We start from the raw sequence: 26,492 nt of genomic DNA on the forward strand, positions 1-26,492 counted from the left end.
CAAAAGAATTAGAGAATCTTCTAGATTATAGGCTCTGGGTAAGCCACTCAGGTGTTGGTAAAGCAAATCAGGTTTATCTCCTGATAAACTGGCAGGGGAACTGCAAGGGCCAGCTGACATGTAAAAACATTTCACTATGCAGTCTCTAAGGCAATTACCATTGCTGGCTTAAAAGGTAATTACTTTTCAATCATCTGGAGTTTGACAACCATAGAGGACCTGGATTCCCTTGATTCTTGTCAATGGATTCAGTAATCTAACATCCCACAAACATTTCTTTTAACCTCCTGTAAGATTTTATGAATATAAATAAACATTTCTAAATAAGAGACTAGCACACTGCCTGAATATCATTCTCTGTTTCAAGGGCACAATAACAGTTGCACACCCAGCCAAAGCTGCACTGTTCCCTGGTCCCCCAAGCCTGAATGCTCATGGAAAGCACCTCTCCAGACAACATGAAAAAAATCTGTGGTGTTTTTGGGGGTTTTGGGATTTTTTTGAGATGATTAGAAAACTTCTGTGCCAGTAGGCTGGCTTAAACAACCTATTTTGAAAACTGAAGTACATCAGCTCCCAAGGTCATCACTTTTGTCTACAGAAAAGATTTTTACACTTTAATCACTTTAATCAGTAAAGGCAATTTAAGTTGTTTTTTTTCTTTTGGCAGAAAAACTCAAAATAGTTTTTTCTGAAACTTCCTGTTCAATAAGAGAAAAAAAATTATAAATTATTTAATAGAGGTGAGAGCCCATGCAAGAAAGCACTATTCTGAGACTGGATTCTATACAACAGTCACAAAAAAAAAAAAAATATATATATATATATATTAAACAAAACTTATATCTTTTATTCACCTAATCTGAAGAGTCATCAAAATAAGAAGACTGTACATGTGCAGTATTAATTTTATTTTAGAAGCCCTAAGCAGAAGGTTGTTTTGCATACAAAAAATGTTCCTTTATTTTTACAGAGTGAATTTCTGATGACTGCTGTGGAAAAACAGCATTGGATTATACAATGCTTTAGAGGATAAATTAAAAATAATAGAATCACAGTTTTCTTGCAAGGTTCTTTTCTGTGAGGTTTATTTATCAAGAGAAAAATAATATATCCTAACTCTTCTTCTGTCTTCTCCAAGAAACTTATGTCACAGATATGCTGGGACACACAAAAAATGACAAAAAAACCCCATTTAATAAGATAAAGGCAGCTAAAATTCTAGCTATGAAAAGTCTCATAGCTCCTCATCTTTCAAAACAAAGCAAAAAGAGAAGTTAGATAGAAAAAGAGCACAATAATCCTACTCCTAAAATAATTGTTCTGGAAGTCACACACCAAATCACTAGCTTATTTCAACATCTGAGGCATTAAAAAGTATTGCTCTTGATTTTTTCATTTCTAGATCTCTGCCATCTTATAATATCAGGCAATCTGCAGAAATGCAATTGATTAAAACTGAGTCATTTTGATAATTCTACATTAGTTTTAAAAGGATGAGGTCATGCCAGGAGCTGAACAAACTTCTATTTTCTACACAAGTTCTCCACACCATGCAGCCAAAATAATCTACAATTAAGATGAAAGCTTCTTTTTAACTTATATAAAACTTGCTGAGCAGAAGATAGCCACATGAAGAGGCAAGTTCAAGAGACAATATTCTGATCTATGGCAAAAAAATGCAGAAGAGCCCACGTCTTTGGTGGAATCACCATTATTTTTTCAAGGGTAACCAAGACCAGAATTATATCCTAACTGTTTTTAAAAGACAGTCAATTGGAATATCCAAAATTAAAATGAGTAGGATTTCTGCCACAGGTAAACAAGCCAATTGTTATGCCTATTATCTTTATGCGTAATAGAATAATTGTCAAGCACTGTATTGAATTACCATTCACAATTTAACTTTCTCAAATTACAGTTTGCAATAACTGGTCTTAGAGGTATGATTATTGGATTGTAAATTACTTCAGTATGCCAATAATGTATTTAATACCACAGCGATGTTTCTTTATAACCCAATTTCTTATTATTGATTCCAGGTATTACAATCAAGATGCAAGAATTTTTGTGATAATAAAAAACCCAGTGACTCAAGACAGTTAGCTATTTAGCACTTTTCAGAGAATATTTCTTCCTTCTGTTCTATTTTCCTATGCGACTACAAATGTATTTATTGTAGTTTATTAATTGTTGCTGCATGAAATTTTTGTTGCTTGGTCCAGGCCACTGCAGCATGACTTTGGTAGCTCCTGGGAGTTTGCCCTCACTTTTCCCCATGAGACAGTGAACTGAACAACTGAGAACCTTTATCTTTCAGGGCATTACTCAAAAATCCTATGGTATCAGAGCTCAAAAACCTGACAAGAAATTCAGACATCTTGCTAAAGCTTTTAGACTTCTAGTGGTTTTGTTTAACCAAGTGTTTGAGGTGGTTTTCACCATGCTGGTGGATGTTTACTGCACAGCAAACAGGCCTTAGAGCCTGTTGGAGCCGAGATTCCCCTCTGCCTCATGGCACAGCCATGTGCTGCTGCTGAATGGTCTGGTTTAGAAATTCCTTTTTGCCTATAGACTGGTGCTGTACGTGATGGTTCAGACACATCAAGCAAACATCCACCACTTGTCAACACAAAGGGAATGCCAGATCTGCAGGTACGCTCCCACAGTATGTCACCCAGTTCTTGAGGCCCCTTCCCCCTAGCCAGCAGCTCTAAAGAGTTGAAAGACCAGGGATTTCATACTCCTGGGAGGTCAAGGGAAGATACAACCTTGAAGTCGTAATATTGAATAGGATCTTTGGGAAGCAGATGCTGGTCTGAGCACAGAGATTGCAAGATTGCCTGCTTGCTATGAAGACCCATGGCAAAACAGAGATGAGAGGCTGTTACCAGTTGTGCTGGAGGAGCCCCAGGCTCTGTGGAAACAGCTTTTGGTAGTCTGTCTGTCCATGGCCACCCCACAAAGGTGCAGCTGTGCAGGGCAGCACTGCTCATGTCTGACAGGCCTGGGGACTGAGCTGGGCCAGACAGGGAAAGAGCAAGAGCCTCTACAAGTACCAGGTCAGGCAAACACCAACAAAACCTTGATCCCTGCTCTGCTGTGCAACTTGAAAAAGGATCCTAAAGGCTGCAAAGGGCCACATAAATATTTCATCAGAGAGCACAGCTTTTCAGAGGGAGGAGAGAAGGACAATTTATCAGCATACTGAAGACAAAGCTGAGAAGTGCCAACCTGTGTGAAGAAGAAGTAAGGTTTTGCTGTTGTTAGGCAGTTATTCCCCTCTTCAGGCAAAGACCCCTCAAAAACTAAGGCTCCCGTAATGGAACACTGCTCACCACCCAGACTTTCTTCCCTGTGTTACACTGACTTGTATAATTTATGGGTCATTGCAGATACGGGCAGTTCTAGACAGCCCATCTCACAATCACCACATTATTGCCCAGATATCTGCTCCCATTTACTTATATTTGTTCTCAAGTGCTCAATTGTGCTCAGTTGCACAGAATCAGTAAAAATAGGGCTGAGGAGGATCAGAAGCTACTTCTATTCTGTTCTTAAATATTACATTTATCTAATGCAGTGTCTTCTGCTGCAGAGCTCTTTGGCTGTTCAGTGATAGGATCTGGAACTCTCAAAGATTTTTCTACAGATACCAGCAATGACAATTCTACATAAATATATATTTCTTTCATTTCTTCCCATGGGTTTTTTCCTTTTGTTTTTTGTTTGTTGGGTTTTTTTTTTTGTTTAGTTTGGTTTGATTTGCTTCGGGGTTTTTTTGTTGGTTTGTTTGTTTTTCTGTTTGTTGCCTTTTGGGTTCTTTGTTTTGTTTTGGGTTTTTTGGGGGGGCGGTTAGTTTTTTTGTTTGGTTGGTTTTATTTTGTGTTTTGTTTTCTTTTATTTTGGGATTTTTTGTTTTTCCTATACAACAGGAACATTCCTCCAGTTCCTGCTGAAACTCTCTTCTCTCCCCTGAAGATCACCTTTTTATCTTTCCAGTACTTGGCAGTCTTTGGGAACACATGCAGCTCAGGAAAGCAGATGGGCTGCAGCCTGATGGGTCATTCAGGCAGTGGGAAATTGAATCTTTACACCACCATTTTTCTTCCTTGCTATATAAAATGAATCAGTAATTCTGTAATAATCATCCTGATGCTAGTGGCAAGACTGAATTGTCACTCCGTCATTGTAGCTACGTTGGGAATGTAAAGAGAATCACAAAATACATAATCACACATCCACACACACACACCCATTAGCTGCTGTTCAGCTCAGTTCACACATGTGATCAGTAGAAAATGAGTCTATGTTGGCCAACTGTTGGATCATAAGCCTGCTCAGGAAGGACCAAAAACATTTTACTCCTAGATATGTCTGGGTATTTGCATATGATAATGGTTCTCCATGACTAGGTTTCTGTTCTAACTTTTTCTCTCACTCATGGTAGCAAGGGTTCCAAATAAGAAGACTTATCTTCTAGCATTTTCCTTAAGTAGAGTTGTGTTTTTTCATGAGGTTTCCTTTTTGATTCAATGTCAGTTATTTTTACCAATCACCCTTTGAATAAACTTCTCCTATTTTCCTTTTTATTTATTTTTTTTTTTTTTTGGCAGTTATCTGAGATGACCACTTTGGGCACCTTTCCTTAAGCCTCACTGAAAGCAGCTTTCAACAACTTGCACAAGTAGAACAGTTTGTCTGCAAAAAGAGAACATTTAAAACTTTGACTTTCTAAAACCTCTAAGCATTGTTTCACTCAGCTGTCTTAGGTTACCTTGTAAGGGTAACCAAAAGCATGTATTCTATTACCATATTCATAAGCTGTTAAAACACGTGGGGCAGTGTTCTTTATTTCCTCCATGACTCATCCTTGATAACTCCCTCCCAGGGATTTCTTCTGTTAATGGGTCATTGAGTCTCACTGCATGACTAATAAACTACATCATCCCATTGTAAAATGGTCCACCTAGGGGGAGGAACTAAGCATTCCTACCTGGATGTAGTCTGAGGTTGGAAAACCAGAACAGCCTGACCTACTCCCAGAGGACAAGAGCTACATAACCACCACTGGACCTTCTGAGGAAGACCCTTCTACAAGATCACAACTTCAACAGAACCATATCTATCATTTCAACAGGATTGCTGCCAGAATTTAATCAGACTGCTACCACCACCCTGACCAACAGGGTGTCAGGTTGTGTTCTGACTCTGTCAGGTTAAGCCAGTGTTTCTCTGTTATTGTCTTTTTTTTAATTTTCATATTAAATTGTAGTGTGCAACCCACCACATTAAAAAAAAATAAAAAAATATTAGATTGTTTTAAAGACCTTACACCAACTTCTTCTCTTTCTGCTTCATGAGCACACAAGTATCAATGTTTCAGTAAACCTGAATTCAGATATTTTTCTTTGTAAACCTGAGCAATTCTAACTTCCAAAGAGATTAACTTTAGTTAATCCCACCTGACTGATAGCAAAGAGACAGTTGTCACAGGACCATATTGTGTGCTCTATACTCCAGTGTGCAAAACCACAAAAACCTTGTGATGGTTATGCCATAGTTTCAGAAAAATGAATCAAAGAATCCTTTAATATGCTGAGTTGAAAGGGATCCACAAATATTGAGTCCAGCTCCTGTCCCTACACAGGACCACCCCAAAAATCACACAATGAGCCTGTTGTCCAAACTCTTTGAACTCTGTCAGGCTTGATGCGACAATCACTTCTCTGGAGACCTTGCTTCCCTGCTCAAATATCCTTTAGGTAAAACATATTTTCCTGATATCTAACCTAAACCTCCCCTGACACAAATTCAGGCCATTTCATTTGGTCCTGTCACTGGTCACCACAAAAAAGAAATCGGTGCTTGCCCCTCCTCTTCCCCTCTAGAGGAACCTGTAGACCGAATATCATCTCCCCTAAGCCTCCTCCACACAAACACCTTAAATCACTTGCTTTATCTACAGTGAAAACACTTCTCCATCATCTAGTAAAGGGTAATAGGTAAAAACTGAATCAAATTACTGAAGACCCCTCCCTTTCTCCACTCCACTGAATTAAAGCAAAGCATCTTCTGTGCAATGAGCAATATTCTGCTATTTACCCCTGCAGCTGATAGTTCATTCCACTCCTGCCCACTTCAGCAGCAGGTTACTGAAAAGTGCCATCAACAGTTCTCAAGAGATAATTCCAGAGCTAGCACCAGTTAGCATCAGCTCTGGATCCTACAACGCTTTTTATTGCAGCAGTCTGAGCGCTACTGAGAGAAACCAGATCTGTGTTAGTGGGAGCACAAAGCTGCTGCAGGCTCCTAAATTATGAGATGCTCAAATAAACTTCTGCCTTCTGTTCCAACAGCATGGAAAAGAGAATGCCTGGCTACTCTCTCAAAGAAGAGGCTGCTGGAAGAAACTGAAGTCTAGGAGCTGGTTGTCCCCTCTGGACACAAGATCAGCCATGTTCCCCTGCCCTCTGATAGAGTGCCTCATTCTGTGGCATGTTGGAAAATTTTGCTCACAGAATTTATCAGCATGTGCTGTGGAATCTCAGCTCCTCGCAGGTCTCCCCACCCATCCTACTGATGCCCTTGGATATCACCTAGCCTTCGGAGAAGAGATATGACATTGTCTACTCAAACCCTTGCTTTAGAGATAAAGAACAGACCTCTCTGACTGACTTTTTTCTCTGTGCCTTGCTCTTTCAATACCGAAAGTGGAGCCATGGAAAAAAGACTCTGTTTCCAAGTCCAACAAATCAGTTAAAATTCTTAAAGATCCTGCTTTGAATCCCCTTGACATTTTTCATATTTTATGTAGTTGCAAATGATATGAAATTTCAGGAGGTCCAATGACACTGAGCCAATTCCCTTGCATGGTGACTATTGAATGCAACACTTGTAAGTATTCTGTCTCTTCTTATTATCTCTCTGTCTCCAAACTAACTCCACACAGGCAAAAATTAATAAACTAACTGCAAAGAAACATTACCTAAATAATGGATTCTCAGATGCACTTTCAGCTTGTCCACTGATAATAAATGCTCTTTCCTCAAGGTTAGTAGCCAGTTCCTCTTAGTTGATTTCAAAAAATGACTGAGGCTGAATGTGAGCCTGTCTTTCCTACTAATCTAAGTTATTATCAGTTCTCAGTGTTTTCAAGAGCTTTATAGTCTAGCAGTACAGCAGATGCTAATTTACTACCACAGCCTTTCTGATTGCTTCCTTGTGTCTTTTTCTGGTAGTGTGCATTTACAATCCAAATATCTACAATTATTGTGATCAGATTATGTCTACAAACCACCAGTTACTGGCTGGCTAGAAATGTATCAACGTACACTACTTGCGTATGTGAAGGTTGCAGGTTTGTGTTACTGGACCACAAACAGGAAGCTTCAATCTTTCTCCACTGAATTTTTCATCACAGTTTTCCAGCTTTTTATTACTGAAAAAAATACATTTCTTTGTGCCTGGGGTTAGAGAGGGAGGGAATAAATCATACTGTACAGTATTGCTACAATAGCTTTGATCTACAAGTCACTAGAAAGCAGATTATACCCTCTGTTAAGACTTCGTGATTTCATCAGCCTTTAGCCTTTCTTCACTTACATGCACACACAGAAATACATATCCCTCTTTGCCATATCTTTCATCCAGATTCACAGTTTCACAGAGTTTCTTTCCCATTGCTTCACAGTCAGTCAGTGTAGATGAAGCTTGACTTTATAGTTTTTAATATTTAAGAGGTGCTGTCATTAAGATAATCTGGGGAAAAACAGACTAACGCTGTGAAATATTTTTGTGGCAGACAGCAAAACACAGATTGATAATACAAGCAGGAACCCTAGAGAGGAAAGCTATCAATGACTGTTACAGCATGGGACAGCTTCTGTTCACATAGGAAATACAGTCAGATCTTTCAAAATATCTGAACTATCTTATCTTTGCCCAGATGACAATGTCAAATGAGAAGATACATTTCAGGACAGATCAAAGTGTGTTTTTATTTCTACCTTCTATGAGTGAAGTCTCCATTTGTTTCAATTACTATTTTGGGGAACCGGTCTGCTTAGGTTACTTTTTAGACTTTAAACCTCTTTTTCTTCTTTCTCTTTTTCCTAAGTCTTAAGCAATGTCTCGCTGGAACAAGGAGTATTTTTTCTGTATTGATAACTGGCACAATCTCTCCTGTTTCTGGCACAAGGTGGTATAGACAGAAAACTTCAGAAATATCAAGACAAAGAGGAGAACTGAGACATTAATGCCTAGCACGTTTTCCTTTGATGAAGTGATGGGAAAGGACTCCAGCATTGGGATGGAAAGGTTAAGATAAATTTCCACATGTGTCCAAAGTGGGGGAAGAAAAGCATATTCCTAGAGGGAAAAGACTAAGAAGGGTCCCAGCTACACCTATTTGTTGTTTACATTTTACAGGTTTTCAAGTCACAGAATCACAGATTGCTTTGGGCTGGAAGGGAGCCTTAAATTCATCTTTGGTTCCAACCCTCCTGCCATAGAAAGGAATCATAACAACTTTGAGAAACAGTGCTGTTCCCACTCAAAATCAGAGCTGTCTATAAACTCATGACAAAATTTACAAAACTTTTGACCACAAGACAATCTAACCCATTCTGATTTTATTTGATGTCCATTTCCATGAAACTAAAATAATTCATATCTCAAAAACAAACAAACAAACAAACAAAAAACCCCACAAAAAACCCTTTTCAAATTAATATACCATACCACCTAGGTCTGAAAACATTTTCACTTTATCAACCAAAACCTGGGAGTTAAATAAACTTATATTCTTCAAGTGGTAAACTTCCAGCGTTACACAAGACATTTTAGAACCACAAACTGAGTTGGATCAAACATACATACAAAATATGTCATTCAGTGGAAGATGGTTTGCAAAGAGCTGCAATATCTATGTGGAAAAAAGGAAGTAAAGTAAAATTAAATTAACCATCAATTTGCAAGTTTTACAGGTGAGGTGGAAAATAAAGCAAACAATTTTCATTGTTTTGCTTTTTATGAAGATGTTTAGTTTGTTCTTTTCCCACAATAGGAATTAAACCCATCCAAATGCAGAGATAAATTTAGAGCTAACATTGCTCCCCTGCTCAAATCTTGTCACAGAGAACTTCCCCACAGAGAACTGCATGAGGTAGCCACTGCCAGCAGATTCTCCTGCAGCTGCAGCTTCTGTGCACAGATTGCAGCAGAGCTTGTTGTCTGTTTCTTATCTAAATAGTTCTTTGAATCTCAGGCATTTCAGAGGACATTGTTGCTGGTTTTTGTTCTTTAAAATTATATCTTCATCTAAGCTTTTTAATAAAAGCATTTTGGTTGAATCAGCCTTTTTGGACCTAGTGATGATTTCATAAAAAACAGTTTATATAAAGAAATAATAGATCTGTGTTGGAAGGAGAAAAATATGTATACTTCAGTTTAGCAAATAACAAAAACAATATTTACAGATTTTGACAATGAAAATCCTGCATTTTATACCACTTACATCTGCTTTTAATTTCTATTTACTTGTGAAATCTCTTGCTGAAAGATTTCATGTCAGTAGTGATAACTGCCATAGTGAAAACGAAACAGTGAAAACAAAACAATGGATGAAAGTTTGTGGCTGGAATTGCCAAGAGAGGGAAAAAGTGGAAATTTTCATTAGTAGGGCAACTGAAAATACAGCTTTCACAGTCTCTTTTTTTTTTTTTTTTTTTTTTTTTTTTTTTTTTTTTTTTTTTATAAATTTTCCCCTAAACTATGAAAAATATTTTGGCCAAAATTTGTACTAGTATTCCCTAAATGTATTTTCTAGAACGAGAAATTGCAGTTAATGGAACAACTTAAGGGCTAACAGATAAAAATCTTTTATATGCTTAAGTTCTTGACAGATGTGAGCTTTGCTCAAAGACCAAAGAGAGTGCTTTGCTCAAAGCAATACAAGAAGCATTCAGCACCTTTGCAGATCAGACTAGGGACTCTTGTGTCCCAGTGGTGATGACCAAACCCATTCTTTCTTTGTTGTCCAGTCTTTACTCTGCATTCACAGTAAGAGCTGCTACGAAATGTCTCCATAGAAGAAGCTATAAAACAATTCTCAGAAGGCAACATAAATCAGTAAAACTCTTAAAGAAGTATTTTGCTTAAAATGCCCTTTACATCATCAGTCTGTCATCTCTTATTACTTAAATGCTATTTATTTTGTAAATAGGACTGAAGGAAAAATTTAATCTATTATGGTTTCCTTAAACACTATATGGTATTTAGCATTATTCAGATTAAGCAAAAAAATCCTACTCACAGTGGAAGCTTGACATTACAATTATACAGTAATATTAATATTCCTCATTCCAACCAATTATTTCATTACTGGACCCAATGTAAAAGCATCTTCAACAGTAAAAAAAAATCTTTTTGTAATGTTAACTTCCTTGAAATATAAATTAATCTGGTCAAGGAACAGTGTTTTAAAGCTGTGGGAAATTTAACACAGTAGGATATAAGTTTATGTCTTTCTCTATCAAAGGAAAGAAGATATTCTATTTATAAACAAAATCATAGAATCATTAAGGTTCAAAGAGACTTTCAAGATCATCCAGCCCAACTGTCAGCCCAGAACTACCATTGTAACCTCTAAATCACTAAACCACATCACCCAGCACCAGATCCAGATATCCCTTGAATTTTCAAATTCCTCATTGACAAGAAATTTTGTATTTCTCTTTTAATATTTTAATGAAACTATCCACAAAAGGTTGTGTTATGGTTAAGTATAATCACTAACAGAACATGGACAGGATGGGGCTTCTGGAGAACAGTTAAATGGAACTAAAAGCTTCAAATTTATGATCATTCTGTTTTTTTACACATCTGTACCACAGTCTTCCTAATGTGAGCTTTATTTTCAGGATACCAGCAGCTGACCAGAGTTGCTGGTCACACAAAGGGGATTCAGACCAAGTGTTCACAAATTACTCAGGAAAATAATTGACATTGAGCATCCAGGCCTCAAGCAGCACCATTTCATAGCTTTGTTCTTATCTACCCAAGTGACACTTCCCTTAATTCCAAGGAAAATCTTAAAATCCATAATGATTTCACTGAAGGAGATGTCTAAACGACGGCTGGGGTTTCAATGACCACAGAGGACTTTCTATTCAAGGAGAACTGGCAATAGGAGTCTGAATAAATAAACCACCCTTTAGGCATTTTCCTCTGTCTAGGTCATCTTTAGAGGTCCCAATGAAGGGGAAGGTTAGTGTCAGAAAACTAAGATAAATATTCTCATGTACAAAATCCATAGCTAGGATCAGCTGACAACTCTTAAGGTACATCACAACCATTTATCTAGTCACATTATTAGTATGAAATGCAAGCTGCATGGAGGTTGCTGGTCCCACACTGACCAGTCAAGAAGCACTTCTGTCTGTCTGGGTGGGTCCAGCCAAGAACTGCTGTCCACTACTTTGTTTTCATTATAGCAGCTATCACTAGTGACACAAAATCTTTCAGCAACAGATTCCACAAACAAATGGAAATGAAAAGTAGGTATAAATAAATAAAAAGTCTTGGATATCACTCGTCTTTCCTAAAACTGATCATGTAAAATCCCTCTTTATAATGCATCATCACCAACACATTAAATGTGTGGGTTTTTAGATGGTCAATTTATACACATTAAATGTGTGGGTTTTAAAGCCAAATCAGACTCACAGAAAAGAGCTGTAAAGCACTGGAACAAGCTGCCCAGGAAAGTGGCTGAGTCAGCATAAAAGAAGGTATTTAGAAGGTGTGTGGATGCGGCACTTGGGCACATGGCTTAGCAGTGGATTTGGCAGCACCAGACCTACAGCTGGATTCAATTATCTTAAAGGTCTTTTCCAATCTAAACAATTTAATTTTTCAAGGATTTAGGCATGCCTCTTGCACACAATTATCCAGAAAATCTCACTTCATCAGGGATGGTTTTATTATACACATCTAGTGATATGACAACTTCTGTAAAGAAATTTTTTCTTATGTGTATCTTGACCTGTAAACTCTGGCAAGTTAAGCCTTTCCTAGTAATTCACAGCAAATCAGAAAGTATAGTGTAAGACAATCTCTCTTCTTTTATCATTAAATAAGCAAGGAAAACAGGCATGAATCTCTGGCTTGTTTACTTCAGGAAGGTCCTGGGAATTTGACTACACCATGAATACATCACAATCTTACTTGTTACACAATTTGAGATCAAGTTCATATCCAAATTTGCTACAAAGAAAGAGAGTAAAGGAAGGAGGCAACAGCTTTTCTGATGAGTTTTTCAGAAAAAATTTTGAAAACAGTTCCAGAACATCAGTTAGTTACCTTGGATAAATACATGTTGTGATACACTCATGTCCTGAATAAATTACCTCCTTTTCTTTCTTTTCCCGGTTACTTTTATTATTAGATGGATGAAAGGGGAACTTTCCCTTGATTTTTAAGAATCTTAAAGAAAAATATACTTTATAGATAACCTAACCAGTAACAAAAAGTAACAAAAGACAATACACTTGAAATGGAGCTACTGAGTGTAAAGTGACTAACAAAGTGAGAGATGAAGATTGTTTCTTGCACATAATAATTTGCTCACATTCACTTCAGCATTTCTGTAGTCTGAGGTCACAGCAGTGTTGCTCAGACATACCAGCCTTTTAACCTCAACAACCATATGAAGCAATAAACTCAGGATGCTTGTTATTGACTATTACTGTTTTAAGGAGAGCCTCTCTTCAAAATAGAGTGTTGAGCTAAATAAAAAAAGTATTTTATCAAACACTTCAAAATATTCATGAAGTAATAACTAATTTGAGCTCTGTCTCCTAATTCAGCTCTGACTAACTGCTCACTCCAGGACTTACACCATTGTTTCCTACCTCTTGGTATCTCAGTGTCTTTCTGACCTGTGTCAACCTCCTTATTTCTACCTTTGTCTTGCACACAGCATAGGCTAACAAAACTGTGACCTGTCCTGTGGTTGTTTACAAAACAGAAAATTAACACAACCGAAAATATATCTGGACATTTCAAGTGACTACTGCATAGGACTTCACATGGATATATGTTTGCTCATACATTCCATTCTATATGGCAGTTGGCTTGCACTCATGTCACCATGAGCACCAGATCTACCTCAATTTGAACTGAGGAAAACCTTCAGTAAAGTTCCTGAAAAATCACTGAATGGACCTTTCCCACCAGACTTACTTCTATAGCAAGTAGCAGTGAGAAAGCATTTTTCCTTTCTCATCTGCAGGAGGGTAGGGAGTGGGAAGGATGCACAGCACGGTGCACAAGTTCCTGGTGCTAGGAAAAGAGGCAGGGCTGAAACCGTCACCAGGTTTCAGAAATGAGCCTTAAGTGCTAGACTCCCCATCGGATTTTACCAAACTTGACAGACACGGAACAGTGAAAGAACTAGAGGAAATCAGAACAACTGGCCTCCTGAGCTGGCAGGTAGGGACAGGGAGCAGAATAGCTCCCCTCTAATCCAAGTGAAAGCTGTTCGTGACCTGCTGAGCCACTCAGATGCTCCCAAGCCTGTGGGCCCAGATGGGATCCATCCCAGGGTGATGAGGGAGCTGGCAGATGAGCTTGTGAAGCTGTTCTCCATCATTTACCAGCAGTCCTGTCTCACTGGAGAGTTCCCAGATGACTGGAGGTTGGCCAGTGTGACACCCATCCACAAGAAGATCAGGAAGGAAGATCCAGCACACCAGGGGCCTGTCAGCCTGGCAAGATTATGGAACAGATCGTCTTGAGTGTGGTCACACGGCACCTACAGGATGCCCCAGGGATCAGACCCAGCCAGCTTGGATTTAGGAGGGGCAGGTCCTGCCTGACCAACCTGATCTCCTTTCCTGACCAGCTGACCCACAAGGTGGATGCAGGAAAGGCTGTGGATCTTGTCTGCCTGACCTTCAGCAAGGCCTTTGACACTGCCTCCCACAGCACACTCCTGGAGGAGCTGGCAGGCCAGGCTTGGGCAGGAGCACTCTTTGCTGGGTGGCCAGGCCCAGAGAGTGGAGGTGAACGGTGCTGCATCCAGCTGGGGACTGGGCACCAGTGGAGTCCCCTGGGGATGAGTCTATCATTAGCAAATTTGCAGGTGACACCAAGCTGAGAGTGACTATTGATCTGCTGGGGGGTAGGAGGCCTCTGCAGAGGGTCCTGGATAGGCTGGATTGATGGGCCAAGTCCAATGATATGAGGAGGTTTAGCAAGACCAAGTGCTGGTCCTGCCATTGGCTCACAACAACCTCAGGCAGCTCTACAGGTTGGGGACAGAGTAGTTAGACAGCAGCCACACAGAAAAGAGCCTGGGGGTACTGATTCAGGGCAGACTAAACATTAACCAGCTGTGCCCAGGTGGACAAGAAGGCCAATGGCATTCTGGTCTATGGCAGCAATTGTGTGGCCAGCAGGACCAGTGATTTTAACCCTGTACTCAGCACTGGTGAGACCACATTTAGGGTTCTGTGTCCAGTTCTGGGCCCCCCATTTTCGGAAGGATGTTGAGATGCTGGAGCAGGTCCAGAGAAGGACAACAAGGCTGGTGAAGGGTTTAGAACACAACTCCTGTGGGGAGTGGCTGAGGGATCTGGGGTTGTTTAGCCTGCAGAAGAGGAGGCTCAGGGGTGACCTTATCACTCTCCTCAATGGCCTGAGAAGAGGCTGTAGCTGGGTGAGGTCAGTCTCTTCTCCCAGGTAACCAGTGGCAGGAGAAGAGGACACAGCCTTTCTCAATAGCCTTCTGTGCCAGGGAAAGTTTAGGTTGGACTTTAAGAAGAAGTTCTTCACAGGAAGAGTGACTGGACATTGGAATGGGCTCCCCAGGTAATCACTGTCCCTGGAAAGACTGGATGCAGCACTCAGTGCCATGGTCTGGTTGACAGTGGTGTTGGGTCATAGGTTGGACCGGATGATCTCAAAGGTCTTTTTAAACTTAATTCTGTGGTTCTGTGATCTTAATGTACTACTGCCAGGCCATACTAAGACTTCCTTCTTGGAATAAGTCCTCTCTCAAAAGCAGAAAAACCCCCAAGTTCTGGATCTGACAGGGCAGAATTATTCAGACTGGTACTTCACATTTATCTGGGAGTGCCAGTGTCTTGTGCTTTATGTCATATTCTTATTTGTTTTCTTAGAGCACAAATAGGTAACTGGGCCTGCACAAAATCTTACATGGCTATCAGTGGGAACCAGATTGTATTTCTGTAGCATTTCTGGAAGGAAGCGTGACTGACCTTGACTGAATAGCCAACAGAAATGCAAAGCTTATTTATTACTTTTAAATTAAAGATGCTTTGATTCTGTGATTCTGTGATGCAAACAGAAGGTATGGACTTTAAAAAATCATTCCTACATCTCAGGCAATAGAAGTGCCATAAGGACTCACAAAGTGTCTTCTGTATTGTAAGCCAGCTGTGCTCTCTTACCACCTCACAGCTGATAAAAGCTCATTCTCTGAGAAAATGCTGTTGTCAGTGTTGATGGTTGCAAAACACTCCAGAGCAATTTTCTTTTCAAAAACATGAATCAAGTGATTTTCACTCCTGTGCATGAAATATTCAAAATTTTATAGAAATACTGTGGTGACATGGTATGACATCACTTTTTCACATTTTTTCCCCACTGAAGCTTTTACAGTTTTTCTCTTCATATTGAATTCAATGCTTTTGCTTTCTAGTAACACAAAAATTAGGGCTCCAATAATTTGACAATCAGATAAAAATTCCTTATGAATTTTGAAAGAATCTTAATTCAAATATAAGAATGTAAAATGCTTTTAGAAAAGAACATGCCTGAAGTTTCCACCTCAGTTTTTGAGTCTATAACTTGGGGTTTCATATCCATGTGGAGCTTCTAAAAATGCTAACCCATACCCAAAATGAAAATGCATTCTAATGACATAGTTGTCATGAGAAATGCCACACACATTTGTGTTTGGACAGGTAGGACAGACACAGGAGCCCACAGGACTCCTGTGATCAGGACTGTGTCCACAAAACAAGGAATGAAAAGGAGACTGACTTGTAAGGACCTACAATATATGTTGAAAAAGCTTTAAAGGCTAAGGTAATTCTAATTGAAAGAATGCAACTACAAGGACACATTTCATAGGAAGGATATGAGCATTTTATTGAAGACATCACAAAATTTTTTCGTCTCTTCTAAACCCTGTAGAAAGTTATGCAAATGAGTTTTTTCATAATGTCTTTGCTCAGAATGGTTATGAAAGAAATAAATAGTCAGAACTCTTTGACCATTGACCTAAATCAGTATGATAGTTTGTTCAGATTCAGTCAACATTCATCAGCTGGGATGAACTGGGACACATTGAGATTACACTGAATTAATGAAGTGGGCAAACAGGGCATAGCACACCCAGCTAAGATGTGGTGTAGCAGTGTGTGCAGGCACTGAGGCACTGCTAGCTCAAGCACTTACCTCAGCTGGTGGTCATCATCCTTACCAAGAGAGCTCAGGTATGGTGTCCACTTGGGAAAAAGCTGCTTCCTCTGCGTGCACCACAAAGGATGTAGCGACCCAAATGGAGCACAACAAAAGCTTGCCATGGTCCAGATCTCAGGCTGCAGGGAGTACCAGAGCCTGGTGCTGCTGTCAGAGGGCAGCAGGGAGAGCAGCTCTGTGAGGTGCAGTGGTCTGCTCAGCCTAGCAGTAGAGCTGACACAGGAAGTGCTAGGGACCCTGAGGAAGAAATTGGCTGGTGTAGCCACACTTTGCAATGTTTCAGACCAACAGACCACTTCACAAGAAGCCATGGGCCCCCTGCCCTCTCACAACCAGCCAGAAGGAAGGGACCTTTGAGAACGAGGGCAATGAAAATGGGTTTTTGCTTGAGCTAGCAGGTGAAACCCCTCCTGACCTGCCTCACTTCCTTAGGTGCCTGTATGCAATAGATATGAGGCCCTGGAATCTGTGAACCAAGGAAATGAGGACCAGAGGAATGAGAAAGTGGGTGAAGGTCCATCCAGGTTGATGAGATTGCCTGTGGCAGAGCAGTTATCCCCCACATCACAACCTCTTCAATTAAGAAGAAGGAGGGTAGTAGTTATGGGTGACACCCTCTTCAGAGGAATGGGGGGCCTGATATGCCAACTGGATCCAATCCAATAGGGAGGTGTGTTGGCTCTCTGGCACCTGGATAAGGGACATCACCAAGAAACTTCCCAGCCTGGTGCAGCCCACTGATGATTACCCACTGCTGGTTTTCCAGGTGGGTAAATGACCAAGTCCCAACAACAAGGGTGCAGATGATCAAAAGGGACCTCAGGGCCTTGGGGACAGCTGATCAAGGGGTCTGGAGCACCGGTTGTATTCTTTTTTATCCTACTTGTTTTAAGGATTGATGGGGCAAGAAACAGGAAAACCAGGCAGATGAACACCTGGCTTTAAAACTGGTGTTACCAGCAGAATTCTGAGTGGTTTATCACAGATCAGTTTGTATGACACTGTGCCTGCTGGCAATAAATGGGCTCCACCTCTCTCAAAGGGGGAAATCTTAGCTCAGGATTTAGCAGGGCTCTATGAGAGAATTAAACTAGATTTGAAGGTGGATGTGGACATAGCCAGGCTTGACAGAGATAAGGTGTGGGAAGAACTATTGTAACCAGCCAAGTAGAAAAAGGAGGCTTAAGAGGGGATACCTTAAGCAAGCACAAGCAGCCAAAGATGTAACTGCAAGACAGGACTGTGGGTGGTCCCTTTGCACCTCCACTGGAACATTGACACAGTCAAATAGTTCTATAAAATGCCTGCACACCAGTGAATGCAGTATGGGGAACAAACAGGAGGAACTAGGTATCAGAGTGAAGTCAAAGAGCTTTGATCTTACTGCAGTTATGGAGACATTGTGGGATACTTCACATGTCTGGAATGTTGTCATGAAGGGCCACACTTTGCTTAGGAAAGACAGACCAGGAAGGTGCACTGGTGGAGGTTCCCTCTATGTGAGGAAGCACTTGGAATGTATTGAGCTCTGTCTGGGGTGGGTGATGAGAGAATCAAGAGCTTATGAGTCAGGATAAAAGGACAGTCTAGGGTGACATTGTTGTGGGTGTTTGCTACAAGCCACCTGGTCAGGAAAAAGTGGATGAGGACTTCTACAGGCAGCTTGAACAGCCTCTAAGTCACAGATTTTTGCGGGGGACTTTAACTCCCCTGACACCTGCTGGAGAAGTGACACAACACAAACAGTCCAGGAGGTCCCTGGAAAGCATTGATGACAACGTTCTGACACAGCAGAGGTTCCCACAAGGAATGGCGTGCTGCTCAACATTATAACAACAAACAGGGGAGGCCCTTGTTGGAGATGTGAAGGGGGCAGCATCAGTGACCATGAGATTGTGGAGTTCACTGTTGGGCAAAGAGGAAGGAGGACAACAAGCAATCATGGACTTCAAGAGAGCTAATGTTAGCCTCTTTAGGAATCTTGGAAATATCCCATTGGAACAGGCATGCAGGGAAGAGAAGCCCAAGAGAAATAGCTGAGGGTTATTTCCTCCATACTGAAGAATGATACATCTTGACTTCAGTAAGCCATTAGACATTGTCTTACCCAACATCCTCATAGGGAAACTCAGGATGTTTGGATCCAATGAGTGGAAAGTGAGAGGGATAGAGACCTGGCTGAATAGCAGATCCCAGAGTACCCTAATCAAAGTCACAGGGTCAAGTTGGAGGCCTGTCACTTCTGGTGTCCTCCAAGTTTCCATACTGGAAACAAGTTTTCCACTGGGCCCAGTGTTGTTTAACTTATTCACCAAAGACTTGGATGAAGGGGCAGATGCCTCTTCACCAAGTTTACTGATGACACAAAGTTCAGAGGAGTGACCAACACCCTGGAGGGCTGTGCAGCCCTTCAGAAGGACTTTGCAGGCTGAAGGGATGGGAAGAGAAGAAACTTCTGAAATTCAACAAGTGCATGATCCCACACCTGGGGAGGAACAACCCCAGGCACCAGCAGAGGCTGGGGGTGACCTGCTGGGAAGCAGCTCTGTGGAGAAGGACCTGGGTGTCCTGCTGGACAACAAGCTGTCCATGAGCCAGCAGTGTGTCCTGGGGGCCAAGAAGGCCAATGGGATCCTGGGGTGCATTAGGAAGAGCACTGCCTGCAGGTCAAGGGAGGTGATCCTGACCCTCTACTCCACCCTGGTGAGGCACATCAGAAATACTGTGTACAGTATTTCTCAGGACAATACTCCTCAGGACAAGAGAGGTGGAAGTTTCTGAAAGAGGTCCAGTGGAGGGCAATAAAGATGATGAGGGGACTGAAGCATCTTTTTTATGAGAAAAGGCTGAAGGAGCCAGGCCTGATCTTCATCTTAGAGAAGAGATAGCTGAGCGGGAACCTCACCAATGTCTGTCAGTATCTGAAGGAAAGGCATCAGAGGATGGAGACAGGCTCTTCTCTATGGTGCCCAGCAACAGGACAAGGGGCAACAGGCAGAAACTAATGCACAGAAAGTTTCACCTGAACTCGGGGGAAAACTTCTTTATTGTGTGACTGAGCACTGAACAGGCTGCTCAGAGATGGGGAGTGTCCCTCACTGGACATATTCAGGAAACATCCAGGCACAACCCTGTGCCATGTGCTCTAGGAGGGCCCAGCCTGCGCAGGGAGGTTGGACCAGATGACCCACTGTGGTCCTTTCCAACCTTACCTATTCCTTGTTTCCATTAGGAAATAAAACTATTCTAGTCTTTATGGATATCACAAAGTAGTTGGAAAAGTAAACTATACTACACTCTACACACATTAAAACACTATGAAAATCTTCGTATTTCTAAACTTTTTCCCCCTCCTTGATCTCTGTGGCTTAAAACCACCTTCACAACATTTTAGAAATTTGAACCATGTCTGAAGCTTTGAAATGTGACAAAGTTGGGAAAAAGTAGTAGGGCTGGAATCCCATCAGTTCACTACCACATTATGCAGCAAACAGGTTTTTTACTGTCCATATTCTCTAATGCACAGGTGTGTCTATTAGCTTTTCATCAGCAGCATAATCTTCACTCCTTTTTCTATTGTAGGCCTCCTTCCAGCTTTTGCTAACAGGCCTGCAGTGTCTTTAGAGATGACAAGTGCAATTCCATCTGCGTTCTCTGTGCTTCTATCTGCATCCCTCTCTCAGCAGCTAACCTACTGCTTTCAAGCTGATGGGCAATTGCATTCTAGTATTTTCTGTGTACAACTCACTGCTATGAGAGAGCTACCTTTCATGCTTTAGATCCTTCCTCTCCCAGGTTGTGTTACACATACAAGGACTCTGAGGTTACTAGTTTCTGTGTAGGAATGAAAATTAGATGGAAAATGCTACAAGCATGTCTTATACAGCTAGGCTGTGTGACTACTATTTATCAATCTGGTTGAAGTGTGCCAGTGCAAACACAAAAGGTCATCCCTATTTCACCTCTCTGCACAGTGGTTATCCCTTCCCATAATGCAAGTTATCAGATACAGGTACTGATCCCTGGGAAAAGCACCTACTCCTTCATCTCAAGGAAGAGAAGACCTGCTTACTGTCACCAGCCATATCCACCCACACTTTGTGACTGCAGAATGGACTGGAGCAGTATGCTCCCTGTAAAGCTTTCCCATGCAGAAAGGATGCACCTGGGGACATCTATATCCATGAGGAAACTCATCACAGGCATTCAGATCACTCTGTTCTGTTTTCCCCAGTGAGAAAATGGCTTAAAGTAAGGGGGTGCTATCACAGAACAATGATAGTAAGAATAGTATGTGGTGGAAGAAATGTGTTCAGGATATGAGCAATGTTTAGCAAAAGCTGCAGGAGGCAATTTCACCATGGAATGGAAACTTGGCTCCCTGTAACAGCTTTGCAGCATGGACCAAAAAATCAGAGCACCCAAACAGCATGAAAGTACACTTAAAGATAAATAGAAGAATATTCTTAGTTTAAAAAAAAACACATAGACTAAAGATACAAGATACTGAATCAATTTTACTCCAGCCTAAAGAGAGGTAGAATGAAATAAGTGAAATGGGCCTCAGTTCAGAGACTCTTCCCTGCTCTGAACTTTTCTTGCTGATTCCATTCTGTGCAAAATGAGAGGAAATGCGACTGTGTTCATTTGACCATGTTCCACTGGCTGAAGTAGCTTTGGGGCACAGAATAACAAGCAAAGCTGTTTTCAGGGAAAATATTCTCACTTTCCATTTCAATGTACCTGGTTGTCTGCAACCAGGTATCTCTGGCACAGAGGAAATTTGAAGCTCAAATTCTGCTTTTGGCCTGAACAAAAGTAAACTCTTGGAAATTCTGTGTGATCTGAAGGTGTTAGAGTGAAAAATGCAACAAGAAAACCAGCACTTGTATTTACAAACAGCCCCAAGAGCTCAAGAGCTATCTTTTCAGTCTGAACATTTTCTAAGATGACAGCAAAAGAGGGAAAGCAGACCGTAGCAACTGAATGCCCTGGAGTCCCATGTGTTGCTATGTTTCCTTCACGAGTCCTTTTGAATCTGCTCAGACAACAGAACAGGAAATGGAGACTGGACAGTCCTGTGGGTCAGGGCACAGGGCATAGACCTCATAAGTTCAGGAAATATGCTCTGATCTGGAGACAACCCAGGGACAGCAACAACCAGTGATTTTCCAGCCACACTCAGCTCCCTCAGTGAGTTTCTTAATAGATCTTACCAGGAACTTGGTTATAGAGAAACTTAATCTCCAGCAGCTTCCTGCTTCTTAAAACCCCTCCATAAATTCTGTATTTGTTCTATAGCTTGCACCAATACTTCCTTTGTTTTTTTAATGTTACAGTGTAGGCAGTTCAGATCCTTCTCTACCATGTTTTGTATGTTTCTACAGGGCTTTTAGTTTCTGTTCAGCTTTCTAGATAGTGGAGATAAATAGGTAAAGAAAATGCAAGAGAAGTGCAATTTGCTTAAAATTGATTATGTTCTGAATAGTTAGCCTTAATTAAATTATTTTATTTTAATACAGATCACTTGCAAAACTTTTCTGAAAAGTTTTCCTCCTTCTAAGAAAGGTTTGGCTCATAGAATTTTATTTGTCCAGTTCCAAGTGAAAATCACTTTCAAATAAATGCATTAATAAAGAAAAAAAACCACCTAGTTCCATGATTGTTACTGAGAATTGACAACACAGCTGCAGAACTATGTCAGGTCAGTGCTTTAAAAAGACAGGTCTTCAAAAACATCTTTCTCTTGGGAAATACAGGCTAAACAACAATTTGACTTTACCAGCTTAAGAGTGAAGGAATGCAAACATCCAACCCAACTGCTTGTGGATGGGGGAACAAGAAAACAAAATCTGGTAACAGTGTTGAGGATTTAAGTATAATGGGTTTTGAAAGATCTAATCCTACTATCCCTTACTGCAGTAAATTAAACTCCAAATCTAATAGAGATCAGAACAGACTTTTACTTTGAATGGCAGTACTTCCACACACAGTTTGAAATTTTGAAGGTGCTCACAGTGCACAGTCAAGGGCCACACATCACTGCCCAGAATGTAGCACCCCATAGCCTGCATTACTTAGATGCATCATTGTGGTCCAACTAACTGCATCCTCAGCACTAAGTCTGGCAGTTTCTACTTCAGCCTATCTGGCCTCACAGCACAGGAGAGTATCTGCCTATTTCCCCTGCCAATGAAAAACATTCACCATGGTGATGATTTTTCAGCAGAAAAGGCTACAGAACCAATATAACACTTGTGTCTTATGGTGCTACAGGAATTTATTAGAGTCCATTCCTCTGGCAGGTGGCACTGATTTGGAACAGCAGCGTGGAAATAAATACACTTCCCTATCTCCAGCTTAATCAACATTGCTGGGTGAGGAAACAAATACCTCTTTATCACAGCCTGAGCTAGACTCTCTTCTGCTTCGTCATTTCTTCATATGGTAGAAAAATAGAGAGAAAATCCCCACAATTATAAATCTTCTGAAAAGAAGTATCTTCACATCTTAACTCTCCTCCTCTACTCTCTAAGCATCTTAAATAGCTGGAGTAATCAGTGAATTATATTCGCTTAGACAACTACTGCAGGGCAACATTCAGCCAATGTGGCTGAGATGCAGCAACAGAATCAAGCTATATCTCAATGGGATAAGAGCAGTTTCGAGAGGAGAGTGTGGCACAAGGTTTCCCTTGTCAAGTGCCCTTACCCACAGCCCTGCCTGCAAAAAAAAGCAACTGGGTATGCCAGTGCCAGCAACAACCCGGTTCCCAGAGGGCTGCTCTCAGTCCCTGCTGGGTTGCAGCCCTGATTGCTTTATGAAGCCACCCAGGTCTGCAGGCCAGGGCACCCACAAAGCCTCCCTCCCAGGCTGCAAGGTGTCCAAATGAATACATGAGCCAACTTACTTTTTCACTAGTTCTGCTGGCTGGTCCTACCATGCTAATGATTCAGTCTAATTTTCAGACACCTCTTCTCCTTTAGAAGGTGTGGGGGCATTTGCTGTCTTTTTTTTTTTTCCTTCTTCATTGAATTTGAGGTAGACAAGTGATTGTAAGTTGCAGAGGGCTTATCCACTAGCTAAATTTTTCAGCTGATGCTTATAGACTGTGAAAATTAGATCATTCCAGTCTGCAAGCAGTGCACAGGAGTGGTCCCTTCTGTTTGAGTCTGGATGCCATTAGCACATGAGCTGCACCAGCTCTGTTTTCTGAAGATCAGCTGCCTATTTAGCTGCCAGCTTTGAGATAACTGGTTTCCCTGTCTGGAAATCCCCGGTATAAGCTACCATCTGTGGTAACAAGATCCACATAGTCTGCATATTTGCATCCTAGCAGTATTTTTTACAATTAAACAAGACAAAGGTTGACTTTCTTAGTATCACACACAACAGAAACATTTTCACTAGAAAATGTTAGCACACATCTTTTATAGAGGTACTTTTGATAACACAAAAAGGGAAATATTTCTGATTAAATCCTCCTTCACTCCTTAAGCAACCAAACATAATGGGTATCTGTAAGGGAAAGTTTGAGGATACAAAATAATTCTGAAAAACTTGAAGAGTTGCTGGGGAAAATAATTTGAAAATCTGGTCTCTTAATTGCAAATATTTTTTGCAGCAAAAACATCTAATGTCACATCAAACTGATTTCATATGTCAAGTCCCACTGGTATCAACCACATCATGTAGCAATGAATACCCAGCACTGATTTAGATATTCTGACTTTAAATTATCCTCTCCCTAAGCTCAGAAACATGCCTGGGAGAGCTCCAGCCACATATCCACTGCAAGAAGTATGCGTCAAATAGATCACAAGTTGTCAGGGCCCAGGCCCAAGATGAGAGATGTTCTTGTTCCTTCTGCAGTAATCATTTTCTGAGTGGATTCTGCCAGGCTTCTCAAGGTCTGCCTCTGCAGGCAACTTCTGAAAAGCCACAAGTGTCCACACAGTGCAATGGAAGCAACAACAGAGCCTAAGTTTTTCTTCCTGGCTATGTGATCATGAGAGTAAGATGGAACTGCTGCTGTCATTTCCAGCTTGGATAAGGAAGACTCAGGTTGAATTAAACTGAGTCTATTTCCTCCACCTCTCCTTTCTTGAACTGTTTCCTAATAGGCTGACTGGCCATCCTAAAATAACAGGCATTCTCATCATTTTCTCAGTTTATTTTTTTTTGGATAAGTTATACTATCTACTCACAGCATTGAATCAGAGCTTAATATTTTTTGTAACGTATACATTTATTAGGCATTTCAAAAAACCAAAAGGAGAGTCCCATTGGCTTCAAAAGTTTGAGGAAAAAAGAAAAAAGGGTAATTTTAAGAAAAAAGGGTAAATTTAAAAATATTACTAGAGATATTGGAAGTCTGGCCCTCATAAATAACTGAGTCCATGACAAACCTGGTAGAGTCATATGCTGTGCACTTCTCTGGCTAATGAGTTATGACAACATAACAGCAACTGTTTTAGAAGTCATCTTTTAAAAATCTCTGATGAGATTTAGAGCAGAGTAATTTTGTGAGCTGGGACAAGACACTTACAATCAAACCTCTAAGACGAGTGTGAGAATTTCACAAAAATTCCTCCATTCTGAATTGTAATACTATCTTTAGCTTAAAAGTCTGGTAACACCATTGACAAATGCATTTCAGTCTTTACACATAAAGCAGCAGTCATAAATGTTTTGCATGTACATAGGGTAGTCACATCCAAGGATATGTTCTGTAACCACTTGGTCAATGTTTCTGAACAAGGCTTTGAGTTCTGTCTCCTCAGAGGCAACTGTATCTGTCAGTTACACTAAATACTGGGATTCTCAGGCAGCTTCAAGAGTTTTTGGTTCATTTCTCTTGTGAGAGCTCTCTGTATTCACTCATTTGTACACCATAGTCATTAAGCATGATATTTGTAGCTACCCTTTGAAACTGACACAAATCTCATCTGAAACCTGGCTTAAAAACCCAGTGGTTGCCAGATCATTTATTAAAGCTACATTTCACTATAGCTGTTTTGAGAAGGCATTTAGAAGGAGGTAGGTTCAAAGATCTGCATTCATATGGAACCTGGTCCCAACAACACTGGACAATTCTGCCAACAGAGAACATCTAAGAATGCTCAGACAGCAGAACTCTGCCTTACGCGAACAGAACCCAGTGGAGACCTTCCATACGTCAGGAGTACTCCCAGGGAAGATCCACAGTGCACTATACAGCAGCCCTTAGCAAAGACAGAGGAAAAGGCTGGAATACCTAACCCTGAAATGATTCACTATGATCTGTCTCTCCTCTGGACTACAGATATATTAGTACAGAGAGAAAACATAGTGCACTGGCACTCCTATTTTTGGCCATGCTTCTGAGCAGAGACAAATAAATAAAAAATTAATGGCTGGAGTTGGAGGAACTACTCCTATGTTGCAACTCTCAACAGCTTAGGCTCTTTGTCTCCATGCACAAGCAAGAACACGATAATGGCCACAATGGGCTGGACTCAGGGCTGACATGTCCAACTTGCTGTCCCAAAGCATATACTGCAGATACTCAGCTCATTCAGAGGACAGAACAGAGAATCAGAGGCTGAGCCCATCTGTCCCTCTGACTCTGAGGAGCCCTGGCTGCTGTCTCAGGTACACAGAGCTGAACATATGTCCCTTTTCCCTGTCTGTCTGAGGAGTGACTAAGCTTAGTGCGAAATGAGGAAATATCACACTTCCCACAGAGCTGAATGACAGGAGGATCCAATCCTTTAATTGCACCAGATTGTGAGGAGCTTTAAGGCAACATCTTGGTAATAAATGTTAAAAGTATTGGCAAGATGTGGTGCCTGTGGACCAGGACTTAGAGAAAACAGGGTATGGGAAAAGTGACAACCTGCAAAGGGTTGTCAGGATGTCAGGATGACACACTTCTTCATTAGCCCAAAGCAGAGTTTGAACTTTTTTGTAATCAGGTGACAAACCTCCCCTGGAGCATG

At 40.9% G+C, this 26,492-nt stretch overlaps 1 protein-coding gene across 1 annotated transcript in view; it reads right to left on the bottom strand.

Annotated features, from left to right (window-relative positions):
• Positions 1-26,492, bottom strand: part of NRG1 (neuregulin 1) — a 448,500-nt gene that overhangs the window by 386,677 nt on the left and 35,331 nt on the right. The window lies entirely within an intron of this gene.

Source organism: Cyanistes caeruleus, chromosome Z, assembly GCF_971803275.1.
Source record: "Cyanistes caeruleus chromosome Z, bCyaCae1.hap1.1, whole genome shotgun sequence".
Lineage (NCBI taxonomy): Eukaryota > Metazoa > Chordata > Aves > Passeriformes > Paridae > Cyanistes > Cyanistes caeruleus.